Here is a 19190-nt window from a genome sequence, read left to right on the forward strand (position 1 = left end):
TGAAGCTGCACTATCATCCAGGCAAGGTCAATGTCGTAGCAGACGCTTTGAGCCGGAAGAGTTATGCCAATACCCTCGTAAGTGGAGGATTACCAAAGGAGTTAGCCAAAGATCTCAGGGAGCTACGTCTGGAGATAGTCCCTAGAGGTTTTGTTGGAGCATTGGAAATTTAGTCGTCATTATTGGGAAAGATTCGAGAAGCTCAGAAGGATGATAAGGAAATTGCTGAGATAAAGGATAAGATGGGCAAAGGAAAAGCCAAAGGTTTTCGTGAGGATGAGCACGACACCTTGTGGTTTGAGGACCACGTTATGTACCCAATAATGCAGAGATCGGGAAGTTGATACTTCAGGAAGCTCATGGCTCGCCATATTCCATACACCCCGGAAACACAAGTATGTACTTGGATTTGAAGGAGTGTTTTTGGTGGACTGGTATGAAGAAGGATATTGCCGAGTATGTAGCTGTATGTGATGTATGTCAGAGAGTGAAGGCAGAACATCAGAAGCCAGCAGGATTACTACAGCCTATGTCGATGCCCGAATGGAAGTGAGATAAGCTTGGCATGGATTTAATCACCGGATTACCCAGGACCCGATCGGGATACGATTCTATTTGGGTAGTAGTGGATCGTCTGACCAAAGTGGCTCACTTTATCCCAGTGAATACCACCTATACAAGTGCGAAGTTGGCCAAGATATATATGACCAGGATCGTATGTCTGCATGGAGTTCCAAGGACCATCGTATCAGATAGAGGAACACAGTTTACTTCAAAGTTTTGGCACCAGCTGCACCAGACTTTGGGCACCAGGCTAGAGTTCAGTACAACTTTTCATCCGCGGGCACATGGACAGACCGAGAGAGTCAATCAAATTCTGGAGGACATATTGAGAGCTTGTGCGCTCGATTATGGATCTAGTTGGGATGATAATTTGCCCTGCGCAGAGTTCTCTTACAACAACAGTTATCAAGCTAGTCTAAAGATGGCACCATTCGAAGCTTTGTATGGAAGAAGGTGCAGAACACCGTTGACGTGGGATGAAGTTGGAGACCGCCAGTTGTTCGGACCAGATTTGATCAAAGAGTCTGAAGAGAAGGTTAAGTTGATACGAGACAGACTAAAGGTATCTCAGTCCAGGCATAAGAGTTACGCAGACTCAGAACGCAAGGAGGTAGTCTATGAAATCGGAGATAGAGCATATCTTCGTGTGTCGCCTCTGCAAGGAGTTAAACGTTTTGGAGTCAAGGGAAAGTTAGCCCCAAGATTTGTAGGACCATACCGAGTTGTGGAACGTATGGGAGATGTAGCCTACAAGTTGGAGTTACCCGAAGGACTGTCAGGAGTTCATGATGTGTTTCACGTTTCCCAGTTGAAGAAGTGTCATGGTGAGATGGTCGATATTCCTCTGAGAGATACAGTGCCCCTGGAAGCAATTCAGTTGGATATTGATCTGACCTATGAGGAGAAACCCGTCAAGATTCTCGAGTTTGCCAGCCGAGTTACCCGCAGCAAGGTTATCAAGTTTTGCAAGGTTCAGTGGAGCCACCATACCGAGGATGAAGCCACCTGGGAACGAGAGGATGATCTAAGGAAAGACCACCCACACCCATTTTCTAGCCAACCTAAATCTCGAGGGCGAGATTCACCTTAAGGGGGTAGGTTTGTAACATCCCAAATTTCCAATTTGGAATGTTATACATAGGTCATCTGTAAGTGCATCTAGTGCCACCCCTAGTTGGTTTTGGAGTATTGACGACAAACCTAGTTGAGGGACTAATGTGTTTGTGAGAATTGCAGGAAAACACAGGTAGAAGTCCCTCATTGATTCGGTTTTACTACCAGAGATGACCCCTAAAAATGTATGAAGACATTGAAGACAAAGGTGGTATATGAAGATATTCACATTGAAGACTATGACAAAAGAAGACACGTTATGAAGCCTATGGAGCTCGAAGACTTAGATCTTTCGTAGTTCTTTTTCTTTTGTGTTGAGTCATAGGAACCACCGTACTGTTAAGTGGGGTCCAGGAGAACCAGTCAGAATGACTGAAGTGATGCCTAAATCAAAAACCTATGTCTTCGAGCGAAGACAATGAGAGCGAATCTTGTCCAGAGCCGGACAAGTCAGCTTTGCTTGTAGCCCAAGCAAAGTTGCCATGAGAGTTTGAAATCTGACCGTTGAGACACGTGTCAGTTCCTTAGTGACCCAGGGTCATTTCGGACTAATCAGGTCGGGTTGCCAAGTGGCTATTAATAGCCCACCCCCACAACCATAAACGGTTGGCTGCTCAGATTTCAGTGCACGGCTTTTGTCGTTTGAGAGCAACCCACCTCGAAGCCTTTGAGATAAAATTCCTAGTGAGGAGAAAACCCCTAACCACCCAGAGCCAGAGAAAATTGGGCATCACTTGAGTCTTCTTGTCTGTGTGATCTGAAGACTTATTACACCTGAGGACTGTGAATCCTCCAGACGGTTAGGCGTCGCGTTTAGAGCATCCAAGAGACATTGTGGATTGCTAGTGAACGAAGTTTGTGAAGGTTTGGGAGTCTACCTTGAAGACTTACCAGAGTGATTGGGCGAGGACTAAGTGACCTTAGCTCAAGGAGAATACGGTGAGGACTTGGTGTCCTGGACTGTGTGTTCAGGACTGGGTGTCCGGGACTGTGTGTCCTAAGGTTTAAATACCTAGCCGCTCCAACCAGACGTACAGTTGTCACAGCAACTGGAACTGGTCCAACATATCATTGTCTTCAACGAGTCACTGGTTTCATCTTCACTTCCCTTTCTTACTGTTACTCATTGTGAAGCCATTGCATGCTTGCTTTATCTTTTGTCTTCACAACGTGAATGTATGATCAGTTTGGCTTCATAACTTCTTCCTACCTGATCCTTATTACACTATAGTTGTTTGTCATTGTGCTTTCACTCTATTGAATACATGACCATGGCTGGCCTAGTGTAATCTAACTTCCGCTGCATAGTAAAAGGCATAACTTCGTTGTTTGTCTTCATAACTCTCACGTTTTGAAGACTTTCATAAAAATCGCCTATTCACCCCCCCTCTAGTCGATATAACGCACTTTCATCATCATATGCATATCATATTTTATTTGCATTTTGGTTTTGTGATCCTAAAAATCCTAAGAAACTCAAGGACCCACGGAGAGAGTTGGGGATTTTATTGTTTTCATATTTGAATTTTCTCAAATAGTGAAAAGTGGATCACTTTGGTTTTAATTATTTTTCTCTCCGAAAATATTTAATATTAGAAATATATGAGAGGAGATAATATGACTTCTCCAAAATAAATGAAATATTGAAGGAAAAATGTTAAAATCAAATAAATTATTTTATTTGGATTTTATTGCTATTTTATTTGAATTAGACAAATATGCATTTTTCAAAAATTGCATTTTTAGGCCAAGAAAATGTTCACTAAGTTCTAAATAATTTATTTAGACGGTGAAAATTTGTTTTTGCATTTTTAAATTTTTACTTTTATTTATTTAGGATTTCTCGGCGGAACCATATTCAAAAAAAAGTTTCGGAACAAACTGGGCCGAAGGCCCAGCCGGCCCAGCGCAGCGCCGCCCCGGACCCCGAACCGTTGTCTGCCTCGCGCATGTCGCCGCGTCGTGGCCGAGTTGGCCTCTTGCCGCAGCCGCCTTGCCCCCTCCTCCAAGCCGCCCCTCCCCCTCTTATATAGTCGCTGCCACCGCCCCACCTTACCACCACCCGCCCCGCCCCGCAGCAGCAGCAGCAGCGCAGCAATCGAGCCGCCGCCGCCCCGCTGCCTCGCCGAGCCCCGCCGCCGCCGAAATCTTGCCGTTGACCTCACCGGTTTTCGTCGTGGTTTTCTCGGTTTTAGGTAAAACCGCTGGTTTTCTCAAAAACCCTAGATCAGTTTTTTTACTGTATTAGATAACTTCTTCCTACCTGATCCTTATTACACTGCAGTTGTTTGTCATTGTGCTTTCACTCTATTGAATACATGACCATGGCTGGCCTAGTGTAATCTAACTTCCACTGCATAGTAAAAGGCATAATCTTCGCTGTTTGTCTTCATAACTCTCACGTTTTGAAGACTTTCATAAAAATCGCCTATTCACCCCCCCTCTAGTCGATATAACGCACTTTCAATTGGTATCAGAGCAAGGTGCTCCCTTGTTCTGTGTGATTCGGTTTAACCACCTGGAGTTTTAGCTATGTCGACTGCAGGGATAATCAAAGTCTCCGCTGCGTGCCCCGTCTTCGATGGAACTGAATATCCCTACTAGAAGAATAAGATGCGCGTGCATCTCGACGCCATTGACGTCAACCTATGGTATGTCGTCGAGAACGGCGTTCCCAAGGCTGGAGAAGGTGTCACTGCTGCTGATGTCAAGAAGTTCACTCGACTGGACTCTACTGCCAAAAATATCATCTGTGGCCATTTGACAAAAGGACAGTATGGCCGTGTGAGTGCCTTGAAGACATCCAAGTTGGTCTGGGACTGGCTCTCCAAGGTCAATGAAGGCGTCTCAACCCAGAGAGATCAAAGAATCAGTGTCCTTCACAACCTCTTCAACCGCTTCAAGCGAAATGACAATGAGAATGTCCAGCACACATTTGATCGGCTCACTGACATCACAAATGAGCTTCAAGCCCTTGGCGCCACTAAGATCACCAAACATGAAATCGTCAAGACGCTGCTGAGATCACTTGATAGTTCGTTTGACATCCTAACCCTGATGATTCAAGAACGTCCTGATTTCAAGACACTCGATCCATCTGACATACTTGAGAGGCTCAACACACATGAGTTTCAGCTTTCTGAGAAAAGAGATATCTACGGTCCAAACTATGGGCGAACTCGTGCCTTGAAGGCAAAAGCTGTTTCCTCATCTGAAGAAGAATCTGACAACAGTTCTGAAGATCCTGAAGACATTGGAAGGGAACTTGCAATGCTAGTGAAGAAGTTCCAAAAATTCACCAAGAAGAAAGGCTTCAGAAAATCTTCACGATCAAGCTCAAGGAATGATGAAGCTTCTGCTCATGACTACAAGAAGAAAACATGTCCCAAGTGCAAGAAAACTGGACACTTCATCTCTGAGTGTCCAAAGTGGGACAATGAGAATAGAAGGAAGAAGAAGAGCAAGGAATATGATTCTGACGACAAGAAGAAGAAGAAATACTCAAAGTCTTCTTCCAAGTCTTCCTCAAAGTCTTCAACACACAAGAAGAGCTCATCTGGCAAAGCACGTGCGTTTGTTGGCAAGGAAATGGATTCAGAGGATGAGTCCGCTTCTGAGGAGGCGGAGGTGGAGTCTGAGGAGTAGTCTGATTCTGGTATTGCGAGTCTGGCTACAGCATACGTCGCCAAGTCCATCTTCAACACTGAAGACAATGACTTCATCACCGATACCGATGCAAATGACAAGAACGACTCCTCTCCTACCTACTGCTTCATGGCATGCGGTGCCAAGGTAAACACACGCACTACTCGCTATCAAACATCTAGTGACGATGACTCTGATTGTGATTCAAAACCCAGCTACAAAACACTTGCTAAAATTGCAACTGAACAACAGAAAGCTATGGAACATATTCAAAAACTGTTAGACAGAAGCAATGATCTGTTGGGTGCTGAAATGACTCGATCTGAATCCTTAATTGAAGACATAAAAAATCTTCACGTTAAGTATCAGGAACTTGAGGATCGTCTTGATACTCTCTCAACAACTCATGAAAAGCTTTCCTATGATTATCTTCAAAGGAAGCAAGAACTTGAGAAATTGAGAGCGGCTCATGAAGATCTTCAAAAGGAAAACGAGTCACTTTGCGCCGAACAGATCAGTCCCGCTCAGGAAGGATTTGAACCACCATGTCTTAAATGCATTGAGCGTGATAATGCTACTTCTGTTGCCGAATGTTCCACTGCTACTGCTGTTGCAATATCTTCAACTGTTGATGTGGTAACTAACCCCTCTGCTGAGGATACCACTGCTATTGCTGATGAGAATGCTAGGTTGAAGACATTGCTTGAAACAGGGATGTACAAAAGTCTTAAAGGACATCAGACATTATGTGATGTCCTCAAGAAGCAGATTCTGAACCGAAACCCTAGGAAAGAGGGTGTTGGGTTCGTAAGGAAAATAAATGTAGATGGCTCTTACTGGAAACCTGAGCAGTACCCCAAAACCACATGGGTTGCTACAAAGGAAACTTCAGCATATCCATCCAATTTATCTGGCTTCACATGTGCTAACCCCATTATTATTGATGAATCCTTTGATGCAAACTATAAACTATTTAAGAATCAGAATGGTGAAGTGTTTCCCAGGTACATTGGTACTAACTGCAGGAATGGACCGCCTATGAAGAAGATCTGGGTTCCGAAAAAGTGTCTGGAAAATCTTCCTGTGAATGTCTTCATGACACCTCACTTGAAGAACACAAACCTCAGACCAAAGGCTTCATATGGTCCAAAGGCTTCATACAATCACAGGACTCACCTGAGTCACACTAACGCAAATGTTTTGCAGGGAAACCATACTCAGGCATATGAATATGAGAGCGGTTCATCGAACCGTCATGTTCATATGACCAAAAATTATTCTGCTTATTCCTATGAGTATTATTGTCCACCTGCAAGACTGTTTGCTAAGGCTTCAAAGCCAAAATTCTCAGATGCTGCACTTAGACTTATTGCTTCTAAGCCACCCTTGAAGATGTGGGTGGTTAAGAAAGCTTAACTCTCTTTTGCAGGGAAAGGTCTCCAGCAGAAAAACAAAATCTTCTGATGCTATTGCTGGGGACCTTAAAAATCTTGTAGGGCGCAAGATAAAATGCCCGAATGGCATCATTATGTACTTCGTTCCTGAATCGCATGCTACTCTCCCTATTAGTCCTAATCTGGATCTAAGTTTTCATAACCCACTGGTTCGTCAAATGTTTTTGCTTCACAATTCTCTTCGTGAAGCCTATCCCCCTAACTGCACTGTAGGGTACGACACCAGCGATCTTCAAAGTCTTCAGAATGGATTATTGACAGTGGGTGTACAAATCACATGACTGGCAAAAGAAGCCTTCTTATGGACTCAACCTTACGTCCATCCGACAAGAGCCACATCACATTTGCTGACACTGGTAAAAGTAAGGTATTGGGTCTAGGTAGAGTTGCAATCTCAAAGGATCAACACATGGATAAAGTCATGCTTGTTGAATCCCTTGGCTTCAACTTAATGTCTGTCTCAATGCTTTGCGATTTGAACATGATCGTAATGTTTGGAAAATATCGTTGCCTAGTACTAATGGAATCTGACAAGTCTCTAGTGTTTGAAGGGTATCGAAAAGATGATTTGTACGTGGTAGATTTCTCAGCAGGGCCACAACTTGCAGTATGTTTTCTTGCAAAAGCTTCAGAATGCTGGCTTTGGCATCGAAAGCTTGGGCATGCTGGCATGAGGAACCTCCACACCCTTGCGAAGAAGAAGCATGTCATAGGCATCGAGGGCGTCAAGTTCAAGAAAGATCACTTATGCGGTGCCTGTGAAGCAGGGAAGATGACAAGGGCAAAGCATCCTTCAAAGACAATCATGACTACTACTCAACCCTTCGAACTGCTCCACATGGATCTTTTCGGTCCCACTCACTACTCAACTTTTACTACTACTTCTTGCCTCTATGGCTTCGTGATTGTTGATGATTACTCTAGATATACTTGGGTGCACATAATCCTTTACAAGACTGAAGTGCAGGATGTCTTCAGACGCTTCGCCAATCGAGCTATGAACAATTTTGGCGCCAAGATAAAGCACATCAGAAGTGACAATGGCACTGAATTCAAGAACACTGGCCTTGATACATATCTTGATACCTTGGGCATCACACATGAATTCTCAGCTCCGTACACGCCACAGCAGAATGGCGTCGTCGAACGCAAGAACAGAACACTCATTGAGATGGCCAGAACAATGCTAGATGAATACAAGACTCCAAGAAAATTCTGGACTGAAGCCATTGACACTGCATGCCACACAATCAATCGTGTTTATCTTCACAAGCTTCTGAACAAGACATCTTATGAACTCCTAACTGGCAAGAAGCCAAATGTCAGTTACTTCAGAGTATTTGGCTCAAGGTGCTGGATCAAGGACCCACATCACACTTCAAAATTTGCACCAAAAGCACATGAGGGCTTTATGCTTGGATATGGAAAGGATTCGCACTCCTACAGAGTCTTCAATCTCTTTCATTACAAAGTAGTTGAAACAGTGGATGTGCGGTTCGATGAGACAAATGGTTCACAAAGAGAGCAACTGCCAAATGTGCTAGATGAAGTTCCAGCTAGTGAATCAATCAAGCTTATGGGAACTGGAGAGATTATACCTTCTGAAGCTCATCCTGAAGAAGAACTTATCATCTCAGCACCTGATCAACATGAAGACATTGCTCAGCCTGAAGACATTCCTCCCAACAACAACACAGATCGGCAATAGCAAAGTCTTCGCCCTGTACATCCTCGTGTTGCCAATGAAGTGCAGATTGACAGAATAATTGACAGCATCAATGCACCTGGTCCACTCACTCGTTCAAGGGCAACTCAGCTAGCAAATTTCTGTGGGCACTTCGCATTCGTCTCAATATCAGAACCCAAGAAAGTTGAAGAAGCCTTCATGGAACCTGAATGGATTCAAGCTATGCAAGAAGAGCTTCAACAGTTTGAGCTGAATAATGTATGGGAACTGGTTAAGCGTCCTGATCCACGGAAGCACAACATAATAGGCACCAAATGGATATACCGCAACAAGCAAGATGAGCATGGTCAAGTTGTCAGAAACAAAGCTCGTCTCGTTGCTCAAGGATATACTCAAGTGGAGGGCATTGACTTCGATGAAACATTTGCTCCTGTGGCTAGGCTTGAAGCCATACGCATACTGCTGGCCTATGCAAATCATCATAACATACTTCTATATCAAATGGATGTGAAAAGTGCCTTTCTCAATGGCAAGATTGAAGAAGAAGTGTATGTTGCACAACCACCTGGCTTTGAAAATCCAAAACATCCTGACATGGTATACAAGCTCAACAAGGCACTGTATGGCCTCAAACAAGCCCCTAGGGCCTGGTATGACACACTCAAATACTTCCTGAAGAGCAAAGGCTTCATACCTGGTTCCCTGGATCCCACTCTTTTCACGAAGACATATGATGGTGAACTGTTTGTGTGCCAAATATATGTGGATGACATTATCTTCGGCTGCACCAATCAGAAGTACAGTGAAGAGTTTGGATATATGATGCAAGAGCAATATCAGATGTCCATGATGGGGGAGCTGAAGTTCTTCCTTGGTCTTCAAATACGACAACAACGCAATGGCATCTTCATATCTCAAGAGAAGTATCTCAAAGATTGCCTGAAGAAGTTCGGTATGCAAGACTGCAAAGGCTTCACAACACCAATGCCAGCCAAACATCATCTAGGTCCTGACGACAATGGTAAAGAGTTCGATCAAAAGGTATACCGCTCCATGATTGGTTCTTTGCTTTATTTATGTGCATCTAGGCCAGATATCATGCTTAGTGTTTGCATGTGTGCTCGATTTCAAGCGGCACCAAAGGAGTCGCATCACTTAGCTGTGAAGCGAATTCTTCGATATTTGGCTCACACCCCAACTCTAGGATTATGGTATCCAAAGGGCTCAGAGTTTGATTTGGTTGGATTTTCGGATGCTGATTATGCTGGTGACAAAGTTGATCGCAAGTCTACATCAGGCACATGTCATTTTCTGGGACGATCACTTGTATGTTGGTCTTCAAAGAAGCAGAACTGTGTATCTCTCTCCACTGCTGAATCTGAATACATTGCTGCTGGATCTTGCTGCGCTCAGCTTCTGTGGATGAAGCAAACACTCAAGGACTATGGCATTCATCTGAAGCAAGTGCCACTTTACTGCGACAACGAAAGCGCCATCAAGATTGCCAACAACCCAGTTCAGCACTCGAAGACAAAGCACATTGAAATTCGTCATCACTTTCTCAGAGATCATGTTGTGAAGGAAGACATTGATATCATACACGTCAACACTGAAGAGCAATTGGCGGATATCTTCACCAAGCCCTTGGATGAGAAGAGATTTTGCAAGTTACGGTGTGAGCTAAATATCTTGGAATCCTTAAATGTCCTGTGATCAGGCACACATCCTAACACTTATGCATATTGATGAATTAGATGTGCAACACACAAAGTAAAGTATATCTTCATTCAATGAAGACATACATTCTAAGTGTGAATACATTAATGTGGAATTTGACTTCGGAGCGCCACGATAATTGTGCGCCGTGTATGGGTCTAATACTTCCTATACGGTGGGTAACGCCACCACCAAACGTTCTATTTTGAAGTGTTTCACTCATGGCATTACCTTGCAATATCTTCACATTTGGTTTGGCTTCGAACATGTCTTCATGATTATCTTCACTATGTTGCTTGTATAGATATATTATATATATATATGCTAGTGTTCTGTCCTCTACAGCATTCACTTATAGCTATGTCTTCTTGGTTGAATTTTTTGAACTAAGTGAATGTGATCGGACCCTAATCTCTCTTTGCTTTCTATCTCAAATTCTATCTCTCCAAGTCATATGCATTCTATTGAAACTGTCGAATGTCTTCATTGCGTCCTAGTCAGCAGAAGATATAGAGACAACCATAAAGTCCGTCTTCAATGCTCATTCCTCCGCATAAAATCCGGAGAAGTAGGAACGACCGCCCGACAATCCAGGCGTGCGTGGGATGTGGAACTGCCCCCAAAATACCGCATGATGGCCACGTACTACTCAAATGCGAATCGCCAGGGGCACCTGAGTAATAGCGCAGTGCCGCCCCTGCGCCTATAAGTTCACACTTACCGCGGTCATTATCTCCTTCTTCCACCCTCGCACGAACCCTAGCGCCACCGCTAGCACTCGACGATGCCGGAGACGAAGCGCTTCGCTGCCGCAACCTCTCCAACGCCATCCTCACGCAGACCGCGGGCATCGTCCTCTCCGCCGTCGCCGTAGGTGTTTTCTGTCACCAAGTTAGGGCACGGAGGACTGAACTGCTCGGCATCAACTCCCTTCCGTCTAGCAGTTCCAGTGTGGTAAATAAAACTTCTTTTTACAGCCCCTTTGATCTCATGGTTCTGTCACTTTCTACCATAAGAAGTTTCTCTTCACACTAGTTAGATCTCTCGCTGCATCTCATAACATGCCTAGTATATTCACTTGTGCTTCATAAAGTAGTTAGATTCCTCACTTGTCCTGATCTGTGGGTCCGTACAAATCTGGAACCAACTTCTTATCTATGAGTGAATGTCTTCGCACGATGAGGTCAATGTCTTCTAAACTGATTAATCTTCAAAACCTTCTGAGAATGCATATGACCTCTTCCCCTTCCCTCGCACCTTAATGCTGTCACAGGTACATGTCCGTGGGAGAATCCTTCGGTTCTCATAGTCTGCATTCATTTGCAGAATTCCTACAGCATCACATAAACTCTCCTGAAGCCAGTTCCTGTTGGTCCAGAAAAAGAAAGCCTTTGAAGCCTTTGAAAGTCTTGAAGCCTTTCAAGTTAAAGTTTATGGCTTCAGAAGCAGCAGCAAGGAAGGGGGGCAGACAGAGACGTGAGGGAACTTCCAAGGATCTGCCTGAAGACTTGGCAGAAATGTACAAAATAGATCCAGAAGAGAGCTATGGGCAGCGCAAGACCCGAATCCAATGGATTCGACGCTATTGGGCAGAACAGTGGTTCAAATACCGCTTCGTCACTGAGGAGTATGCTGAGAAAAGTGCCATCAGGAGACCATGGGGGGACATCCATTTCAAGAATCTCATGCCCAGGACCAGAGATGAAGCCATTGCTCAAGGCTTCTACCCATGCATGGTCCGAGGACCACAGCCTGATGATGCACATCCGTCGTCACTACTCTGGTGTCGTGACGACAATCTGTTCAAGCGCAACTTCCAGTTTGCTCAACAATCAGCGAAGCTGAACAAGAAGAAATTTGGGTTAGACTTCAACCCTGGTCCCTCCGCACCAAGGGCAGATGGCACACGCGACGCCGAACCCAATATCATCGGTCCGTTTGCCAATCTTGAGGGCCTGATCACTCACATCTTAGTCCAAGGGACTGCCGTAAATGACCCTCCAGCTGACTCTGAGTCTGATGAAGCTCCTGCTGTGCCGAAGCCAAAGCAGACGAAGAAACCAAAAGCTTCAAAGCCGGCCCCTGCCTCAAAAATCTCAAGGGCGAAGCCATTGAAAACTGCACCTCCTGAAGTCAGTGTGCAGTCTGAAGACGTATCCCGCGTCTCCAAGCCCCAGAAAGAAAAGGAGCCCCAGCAACAAACCGGCAAAGAGCTCACTGCTGCTGCCATTCTGCGCAGCGAAGCCATTGATCTATCAAGCGATGAAGATCTTGGAGATGACGCTCTAGAGCAGCTTATCAAAAGCAAAGAAGAAGCTGAAATCTTCAACAATTTGCCTCTCTTTGATGTCGCCATCATCCACAACTTCATCGACGAATGGTTTGCCTCCCCAGACATAAGCTTCGAAGATCTGGAGCTGCCTGTCGGTCTCAGCGTCGCCTTCCAAGGCGCAATTGCTTCAGAACTTGCCATTGCTCAGCGCATAGTTGAGCTGAAGCAGAAAATTGATCATGAAAAGGCTCAGTTCAAGAAGCACATGGCCAGGCTCAGCGTGCAGGAAGTGAAGAGCTTCAAAACCATGTTGCATGAGCTCAAGGAAAATTTTCTGAAGAAGCATGCTGAAGCTCAGGGCTCGCGTGAGCGGATGAAGTCTCTGGCAGAACGATGTGTGCAGGCCTACAATGAGGCCGAGAAGCGCAAGGCACTTGGGCGTCCTGGCATCGACCCCAAGATGGCCGCGAAGAAGAAGAAGCAGCCTGCTGTGAATGAACCAGAGGCACCAAGGCAAGAAGCTGTTCCGATTGTCTTCCCCACCGCCACGACTGGCTCGAAGCCAAAGAGCCGGTCAACCGCTTCTGAGCTCAAGAAGACACGGAATGCAGAGGCTGAAGCTAGAAAGAGGAAACACTCTGCAGCCTCTCCTTCTGACCCAACCAAGAAGAAGCGCAAGATCAAGAAAGCTCGGGCTGCTCCCACAGAGCCCTTGATGGTTGAACCCCTCTCTGTCATTCACCCCAATGCAGAAAGACGACTGACAGTTCATGAGCCTGCTCCCACAGAGGCTCCTGAAGCTGAAGATATTCCAGCAGCCGACCCCATAGCTGCTGAAGACATTGGTCACCAAGACAATGTACAAGATGATGCAGCCCTTCCTCAGCTTGAAACAAGCGAACTCATCAGTATTGGTCGTCCTCTGACGCCAATGGCACAAGATGAGTCATGGGCGGATCGCCCTCAGGAGGAAGAAGACTTTGAGGTCCAGCCCACTCCGACCCCACAAGCGTCGTCTGCGTTCCGTAGGCTTCGCAAAGGTCCACGGCCTCAAGTCCATACTGCAGAAATTCCGGCTGCATCAGCCGAAGACAATGAAGAAGCACCACCAGAACCCACTCCCCCGCTCCATCAAGATGCACTTCTCCAGGAGAACGTGCCTGAGGTTGTCCCTCCAACTACACAAGCGGAGGAAGAAAATGTTGCGGCTGCCACCACAAACACTGAAGCCAATGTGGAGCCCGCCCCACCAAATGCTTCAGCGGACAGCGAAGCTACCGAGCCAGACACTTCTGTTCCTGAGTCTGCTGCAGGTCCTCAATTCGATTATCATATTGAGCACAGGCCTCATGTTCAGAAGCCAGTCCCAAGGCTGCCAAGGTTCCCAGGTCCTGCATCAGCACCTAGTTCCTTTGACATCAACAGCTTCAAGGCAGACAATACATTTTTCAATAGCTCCAAGAACCCCTATTCAAGGGAAAGGATTGTATCAGACAGGTTCTGGAGCTATTCTCAGCGCAGCTATTATTCATGCATCCTATACAACCAAGGTCGCATCTTCCCGCACAAGCGCCTTGAGGTTGAAGCCATTGCTGGTCTGCCATGTCTTAGAGGAAGCCTTGGATTGCTTCAAGCAAGTGGGTCTGCTGCCGTTTGTGACTGATGAAGAGCACTGGAATGAAGAGCTTCTGCTTCAGTTCTATGCCACCCTCCATATCAAAGGATACAACAGAGATCCGAAGACTTGGATCCTGGAGTGGATGACCGGCAATGTCCATCATGAAGCCAATGCATTTGATATCATTGAGCTCACCGGCCTGCCCACTCCAGGCGAATTCTTCGAGGAAGGCTGTCAACTACATTCTGAAGCTATTGAGAGCATATTCCAGAGGCTTGAACCCAATCTGAGTCAGATTCTCTCAATGATGAAGCCATTGCCCCATGATGCACCCTATCCTACTGAGTTCTTCATTGAAGACCTAGAGTACCTGCCCAGGACCATATATCACATCATCCGGCGGACTCTCTGGCCCATTAAGGGACACTCACCACATGCCAAGATTGAGGGTGCAATGAAGACTCTCATATTCTATATCCTGCATGGCAAATGCTTCAACGCACAGGATCTCTTCATACGCCAACTTGCAGCGTCAGGCTCAGAATTATTTGGTTTGAAGTTCTATGCTCCTTGGGTGATGAGGCTGATCAAACTGCACTCTGCGATCTCGTATCAGCCCTCTGCCCGAAACCATCGGATCTTCTTGCCAGATGTGGATACCTCTGCTGAAGCAATATATCCTGAGCCTGCCAAGCAACCGATAAGTCTTCAGAATGCAGAACACCAGAGCTTCACGCAGAATGTTGAAGGTGTTGAAGCCATATCCAGGGTATATCCGTTGGCTGGCACTACACGTGCACCAGCATCTACTGAAGCCACAGACAGCACAAATGCTCCAAGACCCAAGAAGCGTGCTCGTGTCCTCAATGACCGAGAGCTTCTTGTGGCCCTTCACCAAAAGCAAGATAGGCATCACGACTGGCTAAAGCGTCAGATGAAGAGCCTCTTAGTGGATGTCAATCGTCTTCGAAACCTAGCCACCAAGAATGCTTTCGTTACACATGAAACGTGCCGTCCTACATGGAAAGGGCTCTCAATGATATGTACTGAAGCTGAACTTGAAGAGGATGGCTTCACAGAGCGTTTCAAGTTTGACACCACACCTCCCACAAGGGCTGTGATGCGCAACACACCATCACTTGAAGACTCTGAGTTTTCTTCATCTGCTGCCACAGTTACTGCAAGGATCATTGATGAAGACGACGATGCTACATCACCGCCACCTGCTTCAGCACCTCCAAGCTCGTCTGCACCGCCAAACACCTCCAACGACCCTGCTGCTCCTGGCAACGAGTAGACACTCTATGTCTTCGAACCTTTTTAGTCCTTGCTGACAAAAGGGGGAGAAGCATATGGGTTGATAGTCTTCAAGCGGGTCCATATGGGCGGGTGCTATATTCTTTTTTGCTACATTTTGCTTCATGCTTACAACTCTCGTTTTTGCTTCATTCGGTTCTTTGAGTTGTAACACTAAGACTCGATGGTCGTCTGCTACTCGTTTGCCACTCTGTTTGCGAAGATAAATTCCGCATGTGCGGCGATAAATTCCGCACTTATCTCATTCTGCAGACGTCCATTTTCCATTATGCATGTCATTATCTTCATATACTTTCACATGCATAGTGGATTGTCATCATAAGCTGAAGTGGATCTCCACAAGTACAACCTGCCATGTGCATTTGCATTCCAAAAGCAAATTAACTTATATGCACATCTTCAGGGGGAGCCCTTGCAACTTATGAAGACAATTCCCTATCCTTTACAAACTTCACACATTATATTCCCCGTTGAAAACTTCAACTAGTTTGTCATCAATCACCAAAAAGGGGGAGATTGTAAGTGCATCTAGTGCCACCCCTAGTTGGTTTTGGAGTATTGACGACAAACCTAGTTGAGGGACTAATGTGTTTGTGAGAATTGCAGGAAAACACAGGTAGAAGTCCCTCATTGATTCGGTTTTACTACCAGAGATGACCCCTAAAAATGTATGAAGACATTGAAGACAAAGGTGGTATATGAAGATATTCACATTGAAGACTATGACAAAAGAAGACACGTTATGAAGCCTATGGAGCTCGAAGACTTAGATCTTTCGTAGTTCTTTTTCTTTTGTGTTGAGTCATAGGAACCACCGTACTGTTAAGTGGGGTCCAGGAGAACCAGTCAGAATGACTGAAGTGATGCCTAAATCAAAAACCTATGTCTTCGAGCGAAGACAATGAGAGCGAATCTTGTCCAGAGCCGGACAAGTCAGCTTTGCTTGTAGCCCAAGTAAAGTTGCCATGAGAGTTTGAAATCTGACCGTTGAGACACGTGTCAGTTCCTTAGTGACCCAGGGTCATTTCGGACAAATCAGGTCGGGTTGCCAAGTGGCTATAAATAGCCCACCCCCACAACCATAAACGGTTGGCTGCTCAGATTTCAGTGCACGGCTTTTGTCGTTTGAGAGCAACCCACCTCGAAGCCTTTGAGAGAAAATTCCTAGTGAGGAGAAAAGCCCTAACCACCCAGAGCCAGAGCAAATTGGGCATCACTTAAGTCTTCTTGTCTGTGTGATCTGAAGACTTATTACACTTGAGGACTGTGAATCCTCCAGACGGTTAGGCGTCGCGTTCAGAGCATCCAAGAGACATTGTGGATTGCCAGTGAACGAAGTTTGTGAAGGTTTGGGAGTCTACCTTGAAGACTTACCAGAGTGATTGGGCGAGGACTAAGTGACCTTAGCTCAAGGAGAATACGGTGAGGACTTGGTGTCCTGAACTGTGTGTTCAGGACTGGGTGTCCGGGACTGTGTGTCCTAAGGTTTAAATACCTAGCCGCTCCAACCAGACGTACAGTTGTCACAGCAACTGGAACTGGTCCAACATATCATTGTCTTCAACGAGTCACTGGTTTCATCTTCACTTCCCTTTCTTACTGTTATTCATTGTGAAGCCATTGCATGCTTGCTTTATCTTTTGTCTTCACAACGTGAATGTATGATCAGTTTGGCTTCATAACTTCTTCCTACCTGATCCTTATTACACTACAGTTGTTTGTCATTGTGCTTTCACTCTATTGAATACATGACCATGGCTGGCCTAGTGTAATCTAACTTCCGCTGCATAGTAAAAGGCATAATCTTCGCTGTTTGTCTTCATAACTCTCACGTTTTGAAGACTTTCATAAAAATCGCCTATTCACCCCCCCCTCTAGTCGATATAACGCACTTTCATCATCATATGCATATCATATTTTATTTGCATTTTGGTTTTGTGATCCTAAAAATCCTAAGAAACTCAAGGACCCACGGAGAGAGTTGGGGATTTTATTGTTTTCATATTTGAATTTTCTCAAATAGTGAAAAGTGGATCACTTTGGTTTTAATTATTTTTCTCTCCGAAAATATTTAATATTAGAAATATATGAGAGGAGATAATATGACTTCTCCAAAATAAATGAAATATTGAAGGAAAAATGTTAGAAAAATAAATTATTTTATTTGGATTTTATTGCTATTTTATTTGAATTAGAAAAATATGCATTTTTCAAAAATTGCATTTTTAGGCGAAGAAAATGTTCACTAAGTTCTATATAATTTATTTAGACGGTGAAAATTTGTTTTTGCATTTTTAAATTTTTATTTTTATTTATTTAGGATTTCTCGGCGGAACCATATTCAAAAAAAAAAGTTTCGGACCAAACTGGGCCGAAGGCCCAGCCGGCCCAGCGCAGCCGCCCCGACCCCGAACCGTTGTCTGCCTCACGCATGTCGCCGCGTCGTGGCCGAGTTGGCCTCTTGCCGCAGCCTCCTTGCCCCCTCCTCCAAGCCGCCCCTCCCCCTCTTATATAGTCACCGCCACCGCCCCACCTTACCACCACCCGCCCCGCCCCGCAGCAGCAGCAGCAGCGCAGCAATCGAGCCGCCGCCGCCCCGCTGCCTCGTCGAGCCCCCCGCCGCCGAAATCTTGCCGTTGACCTCGCCGGTTTTTGTCGTGGTTTTTTCGGTTTTAGGTAAAACCGCTGGTTTTCTCAAAAACCCTAGTTCAGTTTTTTACTGTATTAGATCAGTTTGGTTTTTTCGGTTTAGTTGTTTAGGTGAATGGTTTAATGAATCTCGACCGTAGTAATGCACATATTCATAATATTGATGCCAAAAGATGCAAAGTTGATAATGATGGTGCAACATACTAGTGGCACTGCCGTTTAGGTCATATTGGTGTAAAGCACATGAAGAAACTCCATGCATATGGTTTTTTGGAATCACTTGATGCTTGCGAACCATGCCTCATGGGCAAGATGACTAAGACTTCGTTCTCCGGAACAATGGAGCGAACCATTGACTTATTGGAAATAATACATACTGATGTATGCGGTCTGATGAGTGTTGAGGCTCGCGGTAGGTATCATTATTTTCTGACGATCACAGATGATTTAAGCAGATATGGGCATATCTACTTAATGAAACACAAGTCTGAAACATTTGAAAAGTTCAAAGAAATTCAGAGTGAAGTTAAGAATCACCATAACAAGAAAATAAAGTTTCTACGAGCTGATCGCGGAGCCAAATATTTGAGTTACGAGTTTGGCTTTCATTTAAAAACAATGTGGAATAAGTTTCACAACTCATGCCACCTGGAACACCATGGAGTAATGGTGTGTATGAACGTCGTAACCATACTTTATTAGATATGATGCGACCTATGATGTCTCTTAACGATTTACCACTATCGTTTTGGGGTTATGCATTAGAGACAGTTACATTCATGTTAAATAGGGCACCGTCTAAAATTCCGTTGAGACGACACTGTATGAACTGTGGTTTAGTAAGAAACCTAAGTTGTCGTTTCTTAAAGTTTGGGGTGGCGATGCTTATGTGAATAAGTTTCAGCCTGATAAGCTCAAACCCAAATCGGAGAAGTTTGTGTTCATATGATACCCAAAGGAAACTATTGGGTACACCTTCTATCACAGATCTGAAGGCAAGATGTTTGTTGCTAAGAGTGGATCCTTTCTAGAGAAGGAGTTTCTCTCGAAAGAAGTGAGTGGGAGGAAAGTAGAACTTGATGAGGTAACTGTACCTTCTCCCTTATTGGAATGTTGTTCATCACAGAAATCAGATCCAGTCATTCCTACACCAAT

Source organism: Triticum aestivum, chromosome 5A (genome assembly GCF_018294505.1).
Source record: "Triticum aestivum cultivar Chinese Spring chromosome 5A, IWGSC CS RefSeq v2.1, whole genome shotgun sequence".
NCBI lineage: Eukaryota > Viridiplantae > Streptophyta > Magnoliopsida > Poales > Poaceae > Triticum > Triticum aestivum.